The sequence below is a fragment of the Carassius auratus genome, chromosome 43 (assembly GCF_003368295.1).
Source record: "Carassius auratus strain Wakin chromosome 43, ASM336829v1, whole genome shotgun sequence".
Lineage (NCBI taxonomy): Eukaryota > Metazoa > Chordata > Actinopteri > Cypriniformes > Cyprinidae > Carassius > Carassius auratus.
The window spans coordinates 15,714,178-15,736,494 of NC_039285.1; the positions used below are offsets into that span (position 1 = coordinate 15,714,178).

The following is a 22,317-nucleotide window of genomic DNA, read 5'->3' on the forward strand; positions in this document are numbered from 1 at the left end:
GTTTTTTACTCATGCGTGAGGGTCCATGTGCAGTGCGCGTGACGTAAATTACATCACCAAAATTGTACGTTCATACTCATATAAAGTATAACGAGTGGTTCCCTGCATTATTTTAAGAAAATGCTTTATGATTACAGTATTGAGCTGCTGTAAAGGAGCAGCTCTAATGTGCCATTAAAATGAACAGTGAACGTAGCAAAAAATATACAATACATTTTAACAGGTATAATGAAGTGTGGGAATAACTAAGGAAATGTTTGTTTGCTAAATGAAGCCAACTAACATGATTCTTCTTTTCTTCTTCTTCTGCCTATTATTATTATTATTATTATTATTATTATTATTATTATTATTACTATTATTATTATTATTATTATTTTGTCTCAGTACCAAATACTTGTGAAAAATGACAAATGATATAAAAAATAGGTAATGGCGAGTACAAAAAAAGAATTCTGAAAAAAGTGGTATCTGTGCATCCCTAATAATATGTTAATTCACTAATTAAAACTACTGAAATAAGATAAGAATAATATACTAAAACAGAACATTTGGATTCTTATAAATCTTGATATATCACTCACCTAAAAATATAAGTATATCATGGTTTATGCATAAAAATTAAGCAGCACAACTGTTTTCAACATTTATTATAATAGGAAATGTTGGTGTGCTGTGATTGGTTGAGCAGATATATTGCATTCTGCAGGGAAAGGAGACTGGCGTTTGTCGCAGTTTGGAAAAAAGGGAGAAAACATGACCTAGTAATACAATAATATACAATAATAATATATATATATATATATATATATATATATATATATATATATATATATATATATATATATATATATACAGTAAAGTAGTAATAAAGTATATATATATATATATATATATATATATATATATATATATATATATATATATATAAAGTATACTACTATAAGTAGTATAAAGTATATATAGATGTAATAAATTTCAGTTCACTTAAACCCAGTTTAAGATATTTAATTACAACTGTTTAAAATATTCAGATACAAACTTTTATTACATTTTATAATAAAACAGTTTCACCAAGAAGTGCAGTTGACCATTTGTCACATGCAGAGCCACGTCACCGCAAGGTACATGTACTATTTACAAAGCAGACACCCACATACAGATATGAGCACAGGAAACTGCCGGGAAACAAATGTTATCAAATTTGCCGCTATAAGACTGTTATATTACTTTTTCTATTTTTTTTTTTTTTCATATCAACTTCGTGCCAAAGTGTAAAGGCTTTTGACAAAGCTAGCTCTCAGTCACCCATGTGACTACATATAAGTTGTATTAAAGCAAACCCATTATGTCTTATATACTGTAAGAATGGATTTAAAAAAACTGTGAGATGTTAAGATGGAGACATCAGACCATGTCAAACTGTGATGGAAATTAAAACCTAAATTAAACTGCTGTGTGAACTTTAATGCATATATAGTGAGCTGATATTATGTTAATAAACTAACTTTAATAGATTTTGTCTGCAGGGATATGTTCAAATTAAATTTTTTATATATCTAGAATACGGTATAGCCTATCACCACAGGCGTCATTCGGGGTAGGGACATGTCTCCACTACTCTTTGTCATGGCTGATTTGGTCTCCACAACTTTTTTTTAAAATAGCTTTCAGCAGGGATGTTTCTAATACAGACGCATTTCCAATTGATGAACAGGAGTTTTCATTTTGTTAGTGGGTATTAAAATGAGAGGTGATCTGGCACTTGAATATGTCGTTTTAATCCAGATTATAACATTAATATTCATGAGCTACTAAATGTCCTGGTAAAATCACAACCAGAACATCTTGCCAAAACATACACGCACACACACACACACACACACACACACACACACACACACACACACACACACACACACACACACACACACACACACTTCCAAACAGCTTCAACACTGCCCCTACCACATTTCAATACGAAGTGATGCCCATGCGCACCAATCAACCTACCAAGATGGAGTCCATGCCAGAAAGACACATTTTCTCATGATATGCTGATTCTCATGATATCTTATGATATCTCTTGATATGATGCCTCTCTATAAACTCTCACAGAGATACAGGCTAAAATCAGTTGAATACCATTTCACTGTAATTTATATCAAAGTGCATGGTGTCCAGTAGTGGCTCTGAACCCCAGAGCAGATGGACACATCTGACCTCACATTTAATAGCTCAAAAAGCACATATTGCCTTAGAACAGTCAATTCTAGTAGTTATGTCCAGTGTGTTTTGTATATGTGTTGTTTCGTGTCAAATAGAGAGTGAACTTAGGCAAGTGCAAGAACTGTATCCTTTATTCCAGCACATACCCGAGGCAAAAGTCTTTTTTGTTGATGTTGTTGTTGTTTTCAGCAAAACACATACTAATGATGACAGAAGTACTCCAAATAATCTATTTACAGATATTTCACAGCTAAAACTTTTGGTAGCACTTTATTTTACAGTCCTGTTCCTCATGTACATACTATGCACTTATTATAGTAATTACAATAACTATGTAATAACTAGGTACTAACCCTGAACCTACCCCTAAACCTAACCCTACCCCATATAGTTACCCTGTGTTACCAGAACTTTCTTAGATAAATACACTGTAAGTACATGTTAGTACACGTACTATAAAATAAAGTGCAATCAAACTTTTGTTATTTGCAGTCATCCAGTGCATAAGGAAGCAGTTGTTCTTCGGCTTGTTATTATTATGCAGTACATGCAATCATCTGTGCCTGTTTGTTACCAAATTGTGTGGCTGTTATGTGTTTGACTGAAATACCCAGAAGTAGGATGAATGTGGTGGGTGTTAACACTACAGTGCAATTAGTAACAGGCATTAGTTGCATCGGCTTTGAAATCGCTCTGATTAAAAAAAAAAAAAAAACACTGCTCAAACTCTTTTTTTCTCCCTTTTACTGCGGACACATTTAAATTAAGAAATATCACACAAGCATGAGTGCAGTGGCACTGTAACTACAGTCATGTTGATATTCAGAACAACGCCATGATTGCAAATTTGCTATATATTTTATGAGAAAATTTAATAAATAAACAATGATTCCTACTGAATAACTTGTTTCAAGAGGATTTTTGGTAACACTTTAGAATAGGGACCAATTCTCACTATTAACTAGTGGCTTGTTAGCATGCCTATTATTAACATATTTGCTGTATATTAGTACTTATACAGAACATATTCTGCATGACCATATTCTACATCCCTAATCCTACCCAATACCTAACCTTAACAAATACCATACTAACTATTAATAAGCAGCAAATTAGGAGTTTACTAATTAAATAAATATATGAATTTAGCAGATGCTTTTATCCAAAGCGACTTACATTGCATTCAGACTAACAATTTTCTCCTAACATGTGTTCCCTGGGATCCGAACCCCCAACATTGCGCTTGCTAACGCAATGCATTGCCACTTGAGCTACAGGAACACATATATGTTCCATTTAAACTGCAACTGTTTACTAGAAAATGTTCACTGTTTAACAATATTATGAACTTTCACAGGTACTACATGATATGAATATTTTCATGACAATTAAACCTAATTTTCAGCAGCCTGATATATTAACTGTAATTAAAATGTATATTTGAAAGTATTACTATACAATGTGTTTTTCAGTTTATTTTAGAGAGACATCCTTCTTTTTATTTTGCTTTTTTTATTTATTTTGAGATGAAATATGCTTTGGACATTTATTCTTGAATTTGGATTCTTGGAGATTTATCCAATTTAAGCCAGTTTCAAAGATAAGCAAAGTTTTAAGAAGTGTAAAATATTGCATTTAGGGAAAGATAGAAATATCGATCCAAGGAGAAACACAGCTTCTTCAAACAACATTTTCAGAGAGGTAATGCATTTCCATTTGCTTTATATTTTCCTTGCTCATAACAGGGTATGTGCCATTATGGCACACGCCGCATCTTCAATGTTTTGCACTGCGAGTTACTTCTGTCTCACCGGAAAAGAGCGACTTCCATTTGCTTTAAAGTATTGGCATGGAAAACAACAGAAACCCTGACATGAAGTTTCTGTAAAAGACTCTTTGAAGTCTCCACGTGAACAGGTCATGTGAACAAGTGTGTGTCTGCGGTGTTAAGTCTCCTGAATGCAGGTCTGACCCAGTTGAATGTCTGAGGTGTTGCTAAGTAACTACTCAAACGGGTCATGCACAGGAGCTGCAGCGAGCACCGCATGTGGCCACACAGGGATGTTTAGAACACCATGCCACATCATTCCATGTTTGTCCAAATTCTTTACATTTATTCTCATAATATGAAATATTTGTAATAAAGGAGATTTTGACCCATGTCTTTTTTAGATACAAGAAAGGAAGTAAACATTTTAGAAGTACATAAAAAAATACTATTTCAGATTTTCTACTTCAAAATTTCACCTTTAATTCAGAGCTGTTTATTTGTAATTGTTAATGACATTTACTGACATGTTCTCAGTGAAACTTATTTCTACACTAAATAAAGTTCGCCTACTCTTCTAACAAAAAACGTATACAAAACATCCATTTACACTCAAAGTATAGCATTGTTAGCTAAATATCCCCTGCAAAAAACACTGCAATAACTGTCAGTTTTCAAATGAAAGTATTTGTTAAAACAACATTAATTCAACCAGAGTCCATTTTCAACTACTTCATTGCTAGGTATTTTAAGAATGTGATCACATTTTCATTAATATTTCATTCATATCCTCTAATAAAACTTAGTGGACAAAACACAAATAAAAGCACAGCAGGGCCACTGAATTTCATTAATTGCACCCTGCTGCAATGCTTAGAAGATGAAAGAGTCAATAAATGGAGAAAGAAAAGCATATTAATATCTTCTAATGCAAAGAGAGGTAGTATTAAGAATTTGCAAACATGACAGCTCTAATATAATGTCCACCAGACTCCCAGACAAATCCAGGCAGACACTGTTTTTCCCATAAGATCTTTAGTGTCTGGTATTTGGCTGGGCCTGATATAAATTCTGCGGGTACTATAATCAAAGTACCCAATGAACAGAAGAAGCCTTTTGTACGTTCTTACTGTGTGCGAAAAGGAGAATCTAATCAACTTGGTACCCACAAAACAGCAGGGTGCTCCGATTTCATATTTACTTGCAAAGTTAAAAACAACCTCATTAAAGTGTTACACACTAATTTAATGCGAGACAAAAGATAAATGAATGTACAAGGGAGACATATCTTGATGGATCTTAATATGTTCCAGGGAAATCAGATGACTGCGATTGAAAACGTGATTTACTTCGAGAAGATATTTTGTCTTGTGAACACTATCAGCATTACAGATGAACGCAGTTCACTTAAATGTTATCTTAGTCAATATACATACTTATAAACAAAGAATATATCAGACAACAACAGTACAGGGAACGGAAAAGTCTTAAATTTGAAAGCAAGATATAAGAGCAAATACTAAGAGCTTACATCAAAGTAAAGTTCAGTCTGAAAACTCTCCAGAGCTTGCTCATGGGACATTTTCATGACATATTTTCAGTCTGAGGCATAACTTTGAAGTGAGAAAAAGATATTGCAGGGGCCGAAAGAAAACATCAGAAATGTTCAGAATCACACATCACACACATCATTTCATTGACTGATCTGATGAACCAACATTCTCCTTGATGGACAATAAATCTAGCTCGGTCTTTTTAGTGTCCATTTTTTTTATTTTATTTTTTTTTTGCAAATAAACTCACTCTGAATTGCCTTCAGTTTAACAGGTCAATATCATCAGTCATCTGACAATTATAAGTGAGAGTAACAAAACAACAAAACTGTTGCAAAGTGAGAAAGTTCAACAACTTAGTTTAAAAAAAAAAAAAAAAAAAAATGCTGTACCACCAGGTGCATGCATCCACATTATGGACATCTTCGGGGTTTCCAAACAGCCTTTAAATAATGATTTCCGTGAATTTCATAATTACTTGATAACACTGTAGAAACTGCTCATAATATTTTAAAGTCAAGTATAACTAACTAAAAAAGAAAAAATCGTACGAAAAGGCATTTTAAAATGTATCATTCACTTCCAGACTTCTAGGTGGCTAGAAATAACAAATTATTTATGTTATTTTTCTCTTTTTTTCAGGTTTTTCATATTCGTGGAAACCCAGGCGATTATCCAAACATCTGGGTGAACATCCATGCATGTTCACAATGCAGACATGCCACTATTTCTGGTCGTGCGCAACCCTAGATTTTACCGATACTGATCAGATGCATTGATGTAAATTATCACTTGCAGTGTTTTTACAGTTTATCATCACCGTTCAACTGGCTTCAGGTGGGACACATGAAACTCTCAGCACAGCTGCAATTATACTGATAAGCAGCATGTTCAGCAGAAATCAGACCGACTTACTCTGGATGTTCGCGAGAAGAGAAACAGCCCACTCCTCCTTCCTCTTCTTCCGTCCGTCAAGTGATGTTGTGCGCTCACGGAGTGTCAGATAGTGACAGCTTTTCTTGCACAAAGCCAAAACATGGATAGAGAAAGAAACCCAGACACTCCAATCCCACAAACTCGTTGTATCTTTACAGGACGCGCCGTTGCGCGCGGCAGCGCATCCTTCAAATGTGTGCGAGGCGCGCGATCTCCTCCACCTCACCGGTTGTGGTCCAAACCTCACCTACAATTCCTCCTTCAGACGGCTCTCTCCCTCCCTTACAGCTGAAGCGATTTGAAACAGAGAGAGAGGATGTGGCTGGCGGAGCGTCTCACTTCTTGCACTGCGCGTGCTGGAGTCTCGGACTGTGAGTGATTGTTATAAGCAGCTAGCGCGTCTCAGCCCTGAACTAAAAAAAAAAAAAAAAAGAAGAAGAAGAAGAAAAAGAAAACCACGAGCAAAGGCGAGAGCGCACACCTAACGGCATACTTCATTCTAATAAAAAAGCCACATGGTGTTTTAGAATGCATTTATGAAGAAATGTCCAAGGCTGAATATCTAAATGTTAATTTCTATGTACTCGCAATTGTATTTGTATAAAACTGTTGATGTACCATTAACCTCTTATGTAGCAATTCATTTTAATTTTAGTAAAATACCGGCAATGGTACTGAAACAAAATCGATATTGAAACTTAAATCTCTTGTAGCCTACTGTATAAATTGCCCTGGGGGAACAGTTTAAACCAGCTTAAACCAGCTTAAACTGCGGTTAGCGTAATGATTTTAGATGCTCTTCTAGCCTGTCCAAGCACAGAAACACCTTTCTAAAAAACAGCCAACAAAGACAACTTAGACCACCAAAGCAGTTCAGAATACTCTGATCTAGGGAAGGCTATATTGCCTGAGTATTGCCTTTAATATAGGCATATATATATATATATATATATATATATATATATATATATATATATATATATATATATATATATATATATATATATATATATATATATATATATATATACAGTATGCAGTAGCCTAGCTTAATACTGTGTAGCCTGATTAAATGTTTCTGATCATAAGAAGTCTGAAACATTTTGTACAAAAAAAAAAGAAAAAAAAAAAAAGTTTCTGACTTTAAAATTTAACTCTAAAATGTATACTTATTCAAAATATTTATGGAATACAATCACCTGCAATCAGGTAGTATTAGTATTCAATACCATTTCACATTAAGTTTAACAAATTTATATTCAAATATTTACATAAAAAAGTCAAGAAGAATAAAGTATTTAATACAGTTAACAATTCATTCAGGTATTTATTATCCAATATATTATTATTATTATTATTATTATTATTATTATTATTATTATTATTATTATTATTCAACTGGAGTTCATATAATTGTTTAAATGGAAATAAAAATCCAGAACCATAACATATATTTTCTAACAAAAACTATTTTATTCAGATATAACTATTTTATTTCATGCAATATTGACTCAATATCAATTAATATGGCTTGAGAATGGTTTAAAATTTCCATTGTCATTAAACAATGTTTCTTAAAAAAAAAAAAAAAATTGATAGAAAATACCAATTTACTATTCAATACTTTAATACCACCTCATACATTATTTGAGAAATGAAGCCTGGATTTTAAGAAATGAATGTTATCATGGTATGGGAGATTTTATATACTGTAATGCCATATAAGTGTTTAATTATACTGATTTTATACACAGTCGTATGTCTTTAAAAACTATGTCTAAAAGCTTATTTGGCTTTTCTGTCTTAGACATGGCTAAAGGTATCAAATGTTTTTTTTTTTTTTTTTTTTTTCTACTTGTACTCCCTGACTCTTGTTTCAAAACCACTCATTTTGCATTAAATAGACATGTTATATTTATTCATTTCTGTCAAGACTGTCTCTTTTCTCTTGTCAGGGACAGTCTACCCCTCCACAATGACACTGAATAAGTCAAAGACGTGGGCCTTGAGAGTTTTATCTGTGCATCAGATGTTTTTCCTTCGCTTGAGGAACACAATCAGGCTCTATTTAAACACCATTAATAGAGCAACAAAAATGCAAACACACACCCTGAGATCCAGCTCTCTGGAGTAACCTTCACAGCTCATTTTTAGCACCAACACCACTGCATTAATCCACCAAAACCAAGTTGCACAATCAGACACTTTTATGATTTTACGCAAGAAACTGGTATGATCTTCATGCCAAATTAGACCCAGCACAGACAGAAGCAGACTGAAAGAGTGGAGCTGTTTGCCACCGGCTCCCTGTTGACAACGTCAGTGTAGATTTTCTGTAAGACCGGATCATAAAGCTTTGAGCACAATCCTCTAATATATCCCGGATTTATGCTTTAATGAATTAAACAACTGGCAGCAGAGGCTAACATCTACATGAAGCCCTCATTAAGGCCACAAGAAAGACCACATCACCAATCAAAACGTCTCATTTCAGATCCGAAAGCTTAAAGCAGATCCATAATCTCATTTCCATAAAGCTTTCTGTTGTAGTTTGTAGGCTTATTCATTTAATAAGCACATTGATCTTTTTTGTCAAGACTTCTTGTGCTTGTGCACACAGCCAGTCAGTTTGAAATATTGAATATGCTTGTGCCTTCTCAAAAGCACTGGTCTAAAACTCTGGGTTCTTCTGACAGATTAAGTCAAACGTCTGTTGTTTTCCTCGCCAGACATTTAACTGCATGCATTATTGCTTTTGGGGGATGTTACGCTTCACTGGCTCTTTATTATGACTTGTTCTGTATGAGAAGGATGTGCAAAATGCTCAGCTCCTCTGGGTGGCAGGATCAATGTTTGGCCTCTGGGGGAGCTGTTATACTTTTATTGATACAAGTGATTCTGAGGTGGGTTTCAGTGTTCTGTTACGCCAGTGAACAAACTGATCCACTGATATGGAGCAAACTCCAAAATAATAATATTTCAAGGGGCATATTGTTTGTTCATCTTTTTTTTTTATTTGAATTTTTTATTTTATTTTTGTTTTCTGTTTTATTATTATTATTATTATTATTATTATTATTATTATTATTATTAATTTTTTCACACTTTTTTATATATATATATAAATTAGGTAATGCATATTTAAAGGCCTAAAGCAGCAGAAGAAACATTCCCAGCTGACTTGCTTAAAATGACCATCTCTCAACCAAGTATGAGTCTCTGTTTTCATCTTTAATTGCACTGAATTCTCTGCTCTTGGTCCTGTGTATATTTGCTTTATTTCACACAATAGATGCTTTTATTGACGCCTGTTCACAAAAGTTTTTTTTCTCTAAATAACATTTCCAGCTTACTTTCACTTTAAATATGCACCTTTCATTTGACAGGTTTCATCCTACTCTGTCTGTGTTTAAGCACTGTAAAATTTGACCTAGGGCTCATCAGTAGACAGATGTTTGAAATTCCCTCTTTGTTTTACCTGACATTAGAAATCCACGAATTAAGGTTAAAATAGAGAAAGTTGGTATTTATTTTCAGCTTTTGTTAAAAAACTTCTCAATGCAGATACCTGGGGCCTGTACCATGAAGCTGGTTTAGCTTATACTAGCCAGCTTTGTAAATGTGTTTAAATTCTTCTTATTTTCTATCGTTCAATCCTTGGTAGTGAATCGCATAACTCTCTAACGAGAAGTGAATCAGAGTTTTAAGGTATGTGATTGGCTGTTTATTACTAATGTCACACTTTCATGTGCACGTTTCATAAACTCAGGATCAAAGCCTGAGTTGACAGAGAAAGTTGATGGTCAACGTCATGATACCAACAAAGGCAGATTGGACTAGTTTGGTTTCGTCAGCTCAAAACTAATCCTGTAACCCTTAGTTTGTTCAGCCACCATCATGGTACAAGCCCCTTTGCTCAGTCTATCCAGTTATGTTAGTGATTAGACATAAATAAGTAAATAAATACATTAATTAATTAACAAATTAATAATAAAAGTTTATAATTTATATATATATATATATATATATATATATATATATATATATATATATATATATATATATATATATATATTTACAATTTAGAGAATTAGTAGACTGTTTGGTTATGGTCAGGGTTATGATTAACAGAATAAAGTTGGAAAGATATGCAAAGATACTTAAAGTCAGTAGTCTGTTTGGTGGGGGACCTTTTAAATGAAGTTTTAGCTTTTTTAGTTAGTTAGATATAAAGTTAGTTCATCAGTTAAGCAGTTTTTTTGAGTGTAAATTGGTGGCAGTCCTGCCTCATCATGCTGATCAAAAATATAATTTCATTATACATTTTTAGACATGTTTCTCCAGTGTTTTGTTCAGTATCAAAGAGAACGTCTTGGTTGTGTATGTAACCCTCGTTCCCTGAAGGAGCGAATGGAGACGTTACGAATGGGATCTCACCTGAGAGCCCAATCACCTTCGAGTGGTACAAAATGAGCCAATGGTACACAAAGTACCTTGGTCTGCGCAATTTGCATCGCGAGCTCCGCCCCGCAGAGGGGGTATATAAGGAGCAGTGCGAGCAACTCACATTCAAGTCTTCGCTGAGGAGCCGAGCCAATGACCAGGCCGTTCAGCGGAACAGCGCAAGGGGACATAACGTCTTTGTTCCCTCCTTCAGGGAACGAGAGTTACATACGCAACCAAGACGTTCCCTTTCAGTTGGTCAAGTTCTACATTATGAATGGGGTCTCTGAATGTCTTCCAGCGACCCATGTGAGTGATAGCACCCTGTCGTGAGGCCAGCAGGAGTGAGGGCCAATAGCTTACACAGAATACACTGGATATATGCTAGCAGGCTGCCTGGCTGTTGGAGGACTTACAGAAGGCAGGTATCAACCAAGGTGGTGATACATAAGAGCTCTGAGGTACCCAGCCCGCAGGGTGGAAGTTTCAACGACAGAGCAGGCAAGGTGCTTGCCAAGGGAAAGACACATGCTGTGGAGAGACTTACTCTGGACATACATACGTGGGATTGCCCAGACAAGGGGAATCACAACACATGGAGGCACCTAGTCCCACACAGGGCTGACCAAAGGGCATGTACGCAAGTGTTGGACATCAACAGTGCTGGAGGAACTCAGGGATCAGACTGAGGAAATCACCTGAGGGGAACAGCGTATACATCCAGTCTGCGGAGTGAAATGGCGCAGCAAGCGGATTGACACTGAGCAGGTACTAACTGGCTCGAAGGGGCGAGTACCCGGGAGGACACGGGCTCTACACAGAGATTATAAAATCTTGTGAATGTGTTAGGTGTCACCCAGCCTGCAGCTCTATAGATGTCTGTTAGCGAGGCGCCATGTGCCAGCGCCCAGGAGGAAGCTATACTCCTAGTTGAGTGAGCTCTCACCTCTAGGGGCATGGCAGGTCTTCAGCCTGATAAGCCAGGACAATAGCTTCCACTATCTAGTGGGATAACCTCTGCTTGGAGACAGCCTTTCCCTTCTGCTGGCCTCCGTAACAGACAAAGAGCTCATCTGAGGTCCTAAGGCACTGAGTTCTGTCCATGTAGGTGCAGAGCCAGCACTGGGTCTGCCTCTTCCAGGGGCAGCGCTTGCAAGTTCACCACCTGATCCCTAAAAGGAGTGGTGGGAATTCTTGGCACGTACCCAGGCCGGGGTCTCAAGATAACGTGAGAGTTAGATGGAAGAGGCCATCCTGGGATACAGGGGAGTTGAGGAGCTGAGCCCGATCAGACTCCCTCATGTCTGCCAGGTTCAGCCATAGGTGGCGCTCCTGGACCACCAAAGGGGACATCACTTGACCCAAGCAGTGATCTTCATTACCCGGAGAGCGAGGTCGGTAGCAGTGCGTGCCTCCTGCAAGACCCCTGGGTCAGCACTGCCCTCGTGCAGCTGCCGGAGCAGCTTGGCCTGATAGACCTGAAGTGAGGCCATGGCATGCAGGGCAGAAGTGGCCTGACCTGCAGCTCTGTAAACCTTGGCCACAAGCATGGATGAGAACTTACAGGCCTTGGAGGGCAGCTTGGGACCACCACGCCAAGCAGAGACGGTCTGCGGACACAGTTGCATCGCAACAGAATGCTCCACCGGGGGAATCCCAGCACACGCCTTGGCCGCCCGCCAGCAAGGGCAGTGGAGGCGGAGGATGTACCAGAATGGTTTCAGGCAGTTAAAGGTGCCTTCCATGAACTGGTTACTTCCTAGTGCACTTCCGGGAAGAAAGAAACCAGAAGGGGGTGCTGGCGATCCGCATGAACAGCCCCCAGGAACCAATCATCAAGCCTCAAGCGCTCAGGACAGGGTGGAGGATTTCACTCAAGCCTGATGCTCTCCGCTGCCTGGGAAAGCACGGCCATCAGCTCGGGATCGGACTCGGACAACGCTGGCACTCCCAAGGGAGGCAAAGCAGCCGAATCCTCATCTCCCAAGGACTCAAGCCCGCCTTGTGATGCAACCATCAACATACGGTCCTCTTCGCGAGCCCCGAATGAGATGTCAGGAGCCTGAGAGGGAGAGAGAGAGCAACCAGCCAAAGTAGCCCTCTTACAAGAAGACGAGCTAGAACGGGGTGTGGCAGAGGGGACTCTATACCTTTTAAGGTAATCGAGTCTCGATCTCAACGCTGAGACAGTCATGCCCCGCAATGAGAACATGAGCCATCCCCAAACGAAGTCTCAGCGTGCTGGAAACCCAGACACGTCATACAGCGATCATGGCCATCACGAGGAGCGATGTATCGACCGCACCCAGAAACACACGGGCGAAATTACATCTTTAAAAAGATGCAAACCAACCCGTAACTCTTTTGTGAAAAGAGCAGCTCTTTCAGGAGTGTTGAATTGCTCAGGGGAATGCGGGAGCTGTTGCAGGAAAACCAGGTGAACCGCTGAATCGTGCCGTCACACCAAAACCAGCTGACTTGCTTGTATCCACTCAGGTGAAAGCAGCAAGCGAAGTGTTCGGCTCCGAAGCGAAAGCTTGAATGCGAGTTGCTCGCGCTGCTCCTTATATACCCGCTCTGCGGGGCAGAGCTCGCGATGCAAATTCTTCAGACCAAGGTACTTTGTGTACCATTGGCTCGTTTTGTACCACTCAAAGGTGATTGGGCTCTCGGGCGAACGTGACCGATTGAAAGGGAACCAGGTTCCAATCCCACTCTGTAACGTATTAATTTATTTATTTTTGCAATTAATTGCCCCTGGATTTGAAAGCCCAATGATCGCTATGCATTTACATTACACAAAAAAGGGAAGAGAGAGCTTTGACATTTTGATAATAACTCCTTTTGAGTCACATTAATACAGGAGTAGCCCATGGCCTGCGAGGGGCATTGTAGGTACATGACGAGTGGGGTGAGGCCGAGAGCCACGGGAGCGGTCTTGAGTTCCATGGAGGAGTTCCGGAAGGAAAAAAGGAGGAATGATTACAGTGCAAGACGAGAGAGGACCAGGCCTGGACTTTATTTTGTGTTTTGGTTCTGTTTGTGCGCGACTAGGGGCTGTCAGGCTATTTTCAGTTTTGTTTATTTTATTATTAAAATTGTTAACCGGTTCCCACCTCATTCTTCCCTTGACTACAAACTGTGTTATACTGTTGTTAATACTATTGGTTCGGTTTGGGGTTTAGTGTAAGCAGTATTTTATTTTTAAAAAGCAGTTTAATTTTTAGTGCCACTAATCAGACATTTAATTTCCAAATGTGCAAAATATCCCACAAGCAACATTATAAAACTGCCAGATTCACATTAATCTGTTTCAGATAAAATTGAACACGCTTTTAGTTCCGTTCACTGGATATTTTATTTTGAAAGTGTCACAAAACATGAAAGAAGCAATGCAATTTATTTTTTCAGGCACACTATTTACACTATAATCCTTCAAAAATAGCAAACAAATTAATACTATAAAGAAATAAAATGCGTTTGGTATTATCATAATGATATTGTAAATCACTTTGGATACAAACATTTGCTAAATAAAAACTTCATTACATACTTATGTACTGTATAACATCACTTTAAATGAAGTCACAGCTTAATTATTCAGACCCATGGAGATTATATTTAAATAAACATTCGAACAGAAAATCTTTGCATAGGCCCATATATTGCTCTATCAGAGATCCATCTTTTAATCCAATCATCTGTTTTATGAAAATAAGTCACTGTGATTTGTTCCAGCACTATGAACCTCATCAACTGCTTCTCAGAAATAAATTCCCATGGTCATCTTTGTCTAGTGCGATAATATTGCTATAGGCAATTAAATACTCACTCAAGTTGGTAATGCATCTCTTCTGTTTAGACAGTGCAATCATTTACCTTGGTCTCATGTAATTAGCAACAAATCACAATCTCTTAGGGTTTTCCCATGCTTTGAATTCCACTTACTTTCACATCAGCTCTTTAGACAGTACAGACGAGATATAATCAAGGCTCTCATCCACCACTTCTACCTGATTTTAACATTACAACCTTACTTTTCCAGAAGCTACCATTAACAGGCCTTGTGAGATAAGCTTGTTGGACTTTAGTACAGGTGGGCCATGAAAATATAATCTATGAAATATCACTTAATGTAATATTTTCTTATTGTCTTAGCCCTGCCGAGGTAAATCCACACAATTTGCTTTCATAATCTAACACATTTCAGAGTGAAAAATCAATGAGGTGAGAGTGATAGAGAGAGTGTAGGTTGAAAAGTAATCTACAATGTCTATTGCATACTACTACATTTTTTTATTTATTTTTTTAGGAAAGATTGTGAATTATTATTTTGGATTGTCTATCTGAAATACTTGAATTTAGACTGCACTGAAAAAAAAAATAAATAAATAAATATATATATATATATATATATATATATATATATATATATATATATATATATATATATATATATATATATATATATATATATATACATACACTTTGGACAATCTGGAAAATATTTGTTCCAGCCAATGATCTGTTACAGCATTTGTTTTACAAATTATATATGTGTCACCCTGGACCAAAAAAAAAAAAAAAAAAAACTGTCATAAGGGTAAATCTTTCTAAGCTGAGATTTATACATCATCTGAAAGCTGAAAAGCTAAACAAGCTTTCCATCGATGTATGGTTTGTTATGATATGACAATATTTGGGTGAGATACAACTATATGAATATCTAGAATCTGAGGGTGGAAAACAACCGAAATATTGAGAAAATTTTGTCTTTAAAATTGTCCAGATGAAGTTCTTAGCTATTCATAAATTCTAATATCTAATCATAAATTAAGTTTTTATATATTTACAGTAGAAAATTATAAATAAAAATTATCCTCATGGAACATGATCCTTAATTGATATCCTAACGATTTTTGGCTATTGCTACAAATATATCCCAGCAACTTAAAAGACAAAAGACATACACACACAAACACACACACACACACACACACACACACACACACACACACACACACACAGATTATAGTTATATACATAGTTATGTACACACATATATCCGCAACATCATCACAAGCCATCTGTAATCTGTAAGCCACAGATATCAGTGCTTTTGTGACAATTCAGAGGTGAGGAGCCACAAGTTTTTCATATCACAGGAGGAAATGAAGGAACCTGCTTCTTGCACTCCCACCAGATTATATCCAAACATGCCTAGTAGTTGCATGTTCATAATATGAAGCTTAAGTTTGAGTAAAAAGTGAAGAAAACGCTATATTTATGTGACATTTGTCACTAGATACTTTGTTAGTGTAAACTGACCATACTTACTGTTGCATGCCAACAAATGAATTATTGGTTCACAGTGGCTATATAAATGTCATTCAGTCATCACTAAATCACCATCATTTCTTATTGCAAAACCCTACTCACCAAATAAATATATTAATCCATAAACATTAAACATGTCTCTGGGGAATAGACAGACCCAAAGACAAACACATGTATACAATGTAGAAAGATGATTTATTAAAAAGACCATACTTGATCAATATATTTGTTAGCCATAGAAAATGAATAAAATAAAATAAAGATAAAAAATAATAATAAAACTGAATGTAGCAAATAATATATAATAAATGTTAATTTTGGAAAAAACAAAAGCTAAATAATATTTAAGTAGGATTTTCATTTACAGGTAGATAAGCGATTTTTACAAAAATGCTTTAGAAATCTCATCCGGTCTGACTAGCAAAACAAACTTGTAGCCAAGCAACAGTAAGGGGTGTGTTTACTCACGATGTGGAGGAGAGAGCGTTTAGTGCATAGGACCGATATTAGAGAGTAGAGCGACAGAAAAACTGAGATGGAAGATAAAAAAAACAAAAGAAGAAAACGTCTGCGGAACAAAAGAAAGCTTAAGGCAATAAAGCAAGAAGTAAGACCCCTTCTTGGGTGAACCGAAACAGACTAACAAACTCCAGGCACCCGTACACCTTGAGAGTGGACGGGGTAAAACCAGCCAAGAAGCGATCTTGGAGGAACTCCAGCACTGAAGCCACTGGGCAGTTAACTGGGTCCACCTCACGCTCTCTGCACCAAAAGGTGAAAATGTTCCATTTTAGGCCATACAATTTCCTCGTGGAGGGAGCTCTAGAGCTGAGTATGGTCTCCACTACTCCTGCTGACAGGCCGGCCCCTCGGTACTGTGCCCCCTCAAGGGCCAGACCCACAGTTTCCATAGTTCCGGCCGAGGACAAAGTATTGAGCCCTCTGCCTGTGTCAGCAGGTCCCTCCTGATGGGAAGCTCCCATGGAGGGCCATCCAGAAGTAATATTATGTTTGAGAACCATACTCGGGCTGGCCACAATGGGGCTACCAATAATAGACTCATGCCATTGCGACGAACCCTTTTTAGAACTCCCAGGAGCAGAGTGATCGGGGGAAAAGCATTGTTGCTCTGAGAGACAACATTTTCCCCTGGGACCACAAGAGGATCTGATGCGCCAGTCTGCATAGAGGGCGGGACCTCATATCCCCTTGATGGTTTATATAGGCCACCAACGACATGTTGTCTGTCCTCATAAGGACGTGATGACCCTTGAGGTCCGGCAGGAAGCTCCTCAGAGCTCGGAACACCGCCAACATTTCCAGGCATTTTATATGCCAGGAGGAATGATGGTCCTGCCATAGACCTCTCGTAAAGCGGCCGTCTATGACCATGCCCCAGCCCGTGAGGGAGGCATCTGTCGAGACGGCTTTCCGGCGACATGACGCTCCCAGCACTTGACCTTGGGACAGAAACCAACCTCTCTTCCACTAAGATATGGAATGAAGGCATCTGCGCATAACCCTGATCATGCGCAATGGGTTTCCCACCCCCCACCCTTCTTGGGAACTAAGAAGTAGCGGCTGTAGAACCCTGTCTGGAGGAGGAATACGTTCTATAGCCTATTTTACCAGCAGAGAGTTTACTTCTTGTTCCAATATCCGATTCTGCTCTGGGTTGACTACAGTCCAGACCACCCCGTTGAACTTTGGTTGGCAGGAACCAAACTGTAGTCTGTACCCCATTTGAATGGTGCACAGAGCCAATGGAGAAATATTCGTGAGATTTTTCCATGCATCAAAATATTTTACTATGGGGACCAGCCTCGGGTATTAATCGGGATTCGTTCTTGGCCCCCTGAAGTGGATCTCCGGCAGGGTTAGAACGAAAATGATTCTTGATGTGTGGACGCAAATGCTGCCAGGCCGAAAGGCCCGCAGAGGGCCTAGGCTGGCTAAGACCTGTTTGTTGAAGCCTTCTTCACCTGCAGGACGGCCCTCAGGTCACCCGGCTTAGGCTGAGGCTTCAGCTGAGAGCGTCATCTATGCCCCCAGGCTGCCTGATGGGGGGCTCTAGAAGCGACACTCTCTTTTTGCACCTGTCTGTAGGAGGAGGAGCTGGCAGATGGCTGCGGCTGCCCGGTTGGGGCAGACTTCTTGAAGGCTGCAGACTGTTTCTTTGCCTCCTGAAACCTGTCAACGATGACATTAACCGAGTCGCCGAACAAGCCAGAGGCGAAATCTGGGCATCAAGGAGAAAGACAGTGTTTTAACCATAGGCAAATAAAAAAAAGACCTGCCAAATTTAACCATAGGTGTCTCTCCAAGACCAGCATTGCTGCCATGGAACGGCCGATAGCACGGGCCGTTTCCTTGGTGACTCGGAGAGACAGATCTGCAACCTTCCTCAACTCTGCAATAATTTCCGGAGTTGGACCCTCGCCCTCATCAATATCCTTAAGAAGGTTGGCCTTGTATGCTTGCAGTACTGCCATTATATGCAGACTTGCGCCACCCCGACTCGCAGCCATACAAGCCCTGCCCACTAACTCAGATGTATCACGGCACGGTTTAGTGGGCAGCACCGGGGTTTTTAGGGATGATGCCGACTCGGGGGTTAAATAGGTGGCAAGCGGCCGTTCCACCCGAGGCATCATCCCATAACCATTCTCTCGTCCCCCCACCCCAAGATATTACTATAGTTTTAAACAGGGGGGTTGGACACGTGAGATGAATGTGGTTTGTTCCACGATTTACACAACTCGTTTTGTAAACCGGGAAAGAACGGTAAACCCCGATGACGAGGTTGCTCTCTGTGCTGCAGGAAACGCTCGTCCAACTTGCTTTTAATAAGAGTTTCCTGCCTCTCATGTGGCCAACTGATATGAAGACCAGCCACTGCATGAGAGACAACCTCCACCAGCTCCTCATATGTGGGGACACGGGGGGCCAGTCATCCCCAAAATCCCCACCTTCGATGCTGAGCACGTCTACTTCCTCTGAAGCAGACAGCTCAAGCACCGGGCTCCCCACTCGTGCGGAAGAAGCCGTGAGGCGGGAGAGCATCGGAACTGGGGGATGAATCGCGAGAGCGTGCCTCTGCAGTCTCGAGATCCCCTGCCAGATCCATTTGCTAGCCCCATAAATCGCAAGCCTGGCCTTCCTAACTGAAAACGGCCAGGCGGGAGCCCAGCACGCGGATTGGCAATCTCTCACAATCCTCGCAAGTAGCCCCCTCGAGAGCTGTTGTGTGCCGGCATCCTTTTTATAGCTTCCGCATATGCGGTCACACATTACGTCATGACGCAACATCATTCAAGATTGGCTTAGTTTCATTCATACTTCAGAGGCGCTACACTGAGGGGCTTCCCTCCCCAAAGTGTCATTCGACGCAGTTCGATGGTCCCTTTTTCGGGGAACTCAAGGAGAGGAAGTCCTGCGATCGGTTGTCAAGGTTGTTTTGTTTCTTCTCAATAGGTGAGTAATAACGTGTCTGCGCCACAACTTCTAATGTCTGTCTAGTACACTGGATGCGACAAAGCAACCGTTGAAAATCTATTTGTGTCAATACATCATGAATAGAACGCAGCATCAATTTTCTGCAGGGAATTTGTTGTGTCGTGCCACACTCCATCCAGTGTAGATCATATGTATATTTATATCTATGGTGTAGACAGAATCACTGATTACAATGCGTTCCAAAGTATTTTGTCACTCTGCGCCACTTGCGTCCAGTGTAGACATATTGTAACATTGGTTTTGCTTTGTTTCACAGAACTAATCGTTGCCTGGGTTATGTATGTATGAGTCTAGGATGGAGGAATCAAAATAGAGTCAAGACCCTTTTGGGGTAGTGTTTGTTTTGATGATTTCAAATGTCAACATTGGCTTCCAGAAATCGCTTACCCTAGCTTTAATATAAAACCAAAAACCTTTTGTTGGTCAATGCAACTTTGAACCTCAAAGGACATTTGTATTACATATACATTTGTATAACATTTTTATTCATTTATTCAATTATTCATTCATTCATTCCTCACTCACTCACTCTATAGCAGAACCTTTAAAGGGGGGTACAATGGTGTTTCATTTATGTTCACAGTGTTAAAGAGATGGATTCTCATGCTAAACATGGGCAAAGTTTTAAAAAAAAATGTTTTTAGAAGATTCTCAGTCATTCTTCTATATTTTTTTTTTTTTTTTTTTTTTTTTTACTTTTGCCATGTTTAGCATGAGATTCTTACTTCCGGGTTGGTACAAGTTTCGGTCGTTTTCTTTTTTCGATCATGGATCTAATGATAGATGAGAACGGAAATCCTTATATGAGCATTTGTCCCGGAAAAGCGCTGAAACATTGACCAAAGGAGAGCGAGACCGCGCACGAGATTAGGTGAAACTGTGTATGTTATGTACCCTTTATGATAATTTTCAGGTCAAATTCTAAAATAAATTAAACTCAAAACTATATCTTATGTTTATGGATTTATTTATTTGTTTGGTGAGTAGGCATTAATAAGACATGATGGTGATTTAGTGATGACCAATTTATATGGTCATAATATAAATAATTAATTCATTGACATGTAAAAGTAAATTTGGTCAGTTTACACTAATAAAGTATCTAGAGACAAATGTCACAGCAAAATAGTATTTTCTTCACTTTTTACTCAAACATAAGCTTCATATTATGATCAAGTTCCACTAGGCATGTTTGGATATAGTCTGGTGGGAGTGCAAGAAGCAGGTTCCTTCATTTCCTCCTGTGATATGAAAACCATGTGGCTCCTCACCTCTGAATTGTCACAAAAGCACTGACATCTGTGGTTTACAGATGGCTTGTGATGATGTTGCGGATTACTGACTCACTGCTCTGCTATGAAAGGAAACCGAAAGGAGAAAATTGTAAGTCCTTTCTGTTTGAATGAGCAAGGGGCCTTCTAGAGAGAGACAGATGTTAATTTATCTCCATTTCCCACTCAGGGCAAGCCTGCTGAGGTACACTGCTCTGCAATTCACTGCAACACTGCTGCATGTATCCGTCTCAGAGGCTGTGAGGACTTTCTGACTGAGCCTTTCAACCACATCACTTCAATTCCACATTCATCTGGTGTGGTTAATTTAATGGTCTGACGTAACATTAATAAAAAAAACTGCAAAAGTAACTGTTACAATGCGCCAGTGAGGTTATGTTGCATAGTTTTTTTATGAATTATTATTATTTATTATTTTTTTTAGTTCAAGGCTTTAAAATGAATAAACAGCTTGATTATTCAATTTCTACACATGGCGGTGAATTAAAATCCCTTTTCTGCTCATTGGTTAACCATTGGTAGGGATTCTAATGTTTAAAAAATAAATAAATAATATATAAAACGCAACATACCCAGGCCTGACCTCAAACTACTCATGAGAAAGCTTTTGTTTTAGAATTTCAAAATGTAAGTTTCAGTATTTGGAAAGTCACATTTTGAAAAGCACATCTTGAGCTTCTTAACAAAAGATAAAAATGCAGTGCAGAATATTAAACATTTTACTCATTTAATATGACTGTTTTAAGCAACAGTTCAATGAGAATTTGCTGAAAATATACTACAGGACAGAGCACAGAAGTCACTCCAAAACTGCACAACACAAATAAAATGAATGATGTTACGTTTGCTTAAAAAAATAAATAAAATAAAATAAAACATTATGTTGCAAAATCACTTTAAATTTTACTGTCTGGTTATGTAATCTAGACGGAAAAATTATTATTAATGCAATATGTGTAATATAGCTAGATGATTGATAGCTGCATAGATACCATTTATTACTTTTTTTAGGAGGAGGAGACTTAAAATAAAGTCAAAATGAAATCAAAATTGTCAGTTTGACATTAAATTTAGATCCACTCAAGCTGCTTTATATTTTTTTCTTTCTCTGAACAGATTTGGAGTCCAAACAGCTGATAAAAACATCACAATAATATACAAGTCATCTACATGACTTCAGCACATCACTTAAAGTCTTGTAAAAAGAAAAGCTGTGTGTTTGTAAAAAAAAAAAAAAAACTAT

General features: G+C 38.4%; 1 protein-coding gene across 2 annotated transcripts in view; it reads right to left on the bottom strand.

Moving 5' to 3' along the window:
- LOC113061786 (contactin-5) overlaps positions 1–6,916 on the bottom strand; it is a 265,848-nt gene extending 258,932 nt beyond the window's left edge. For both annotated transcript variants that reach the window (XM_026231223.1, XM_026231222.1), the window contains exon 1: positions 6,466–6,916. The gene's annotated coding sequence lies outside the window, so the exon portion shown is untranslated. The remainder of the gene's footprint in view (positions 1–6,465) is intronic.
- Between the last annotated feature and the right edge of the window lie 15,401 nt (positions 6,917–22,317).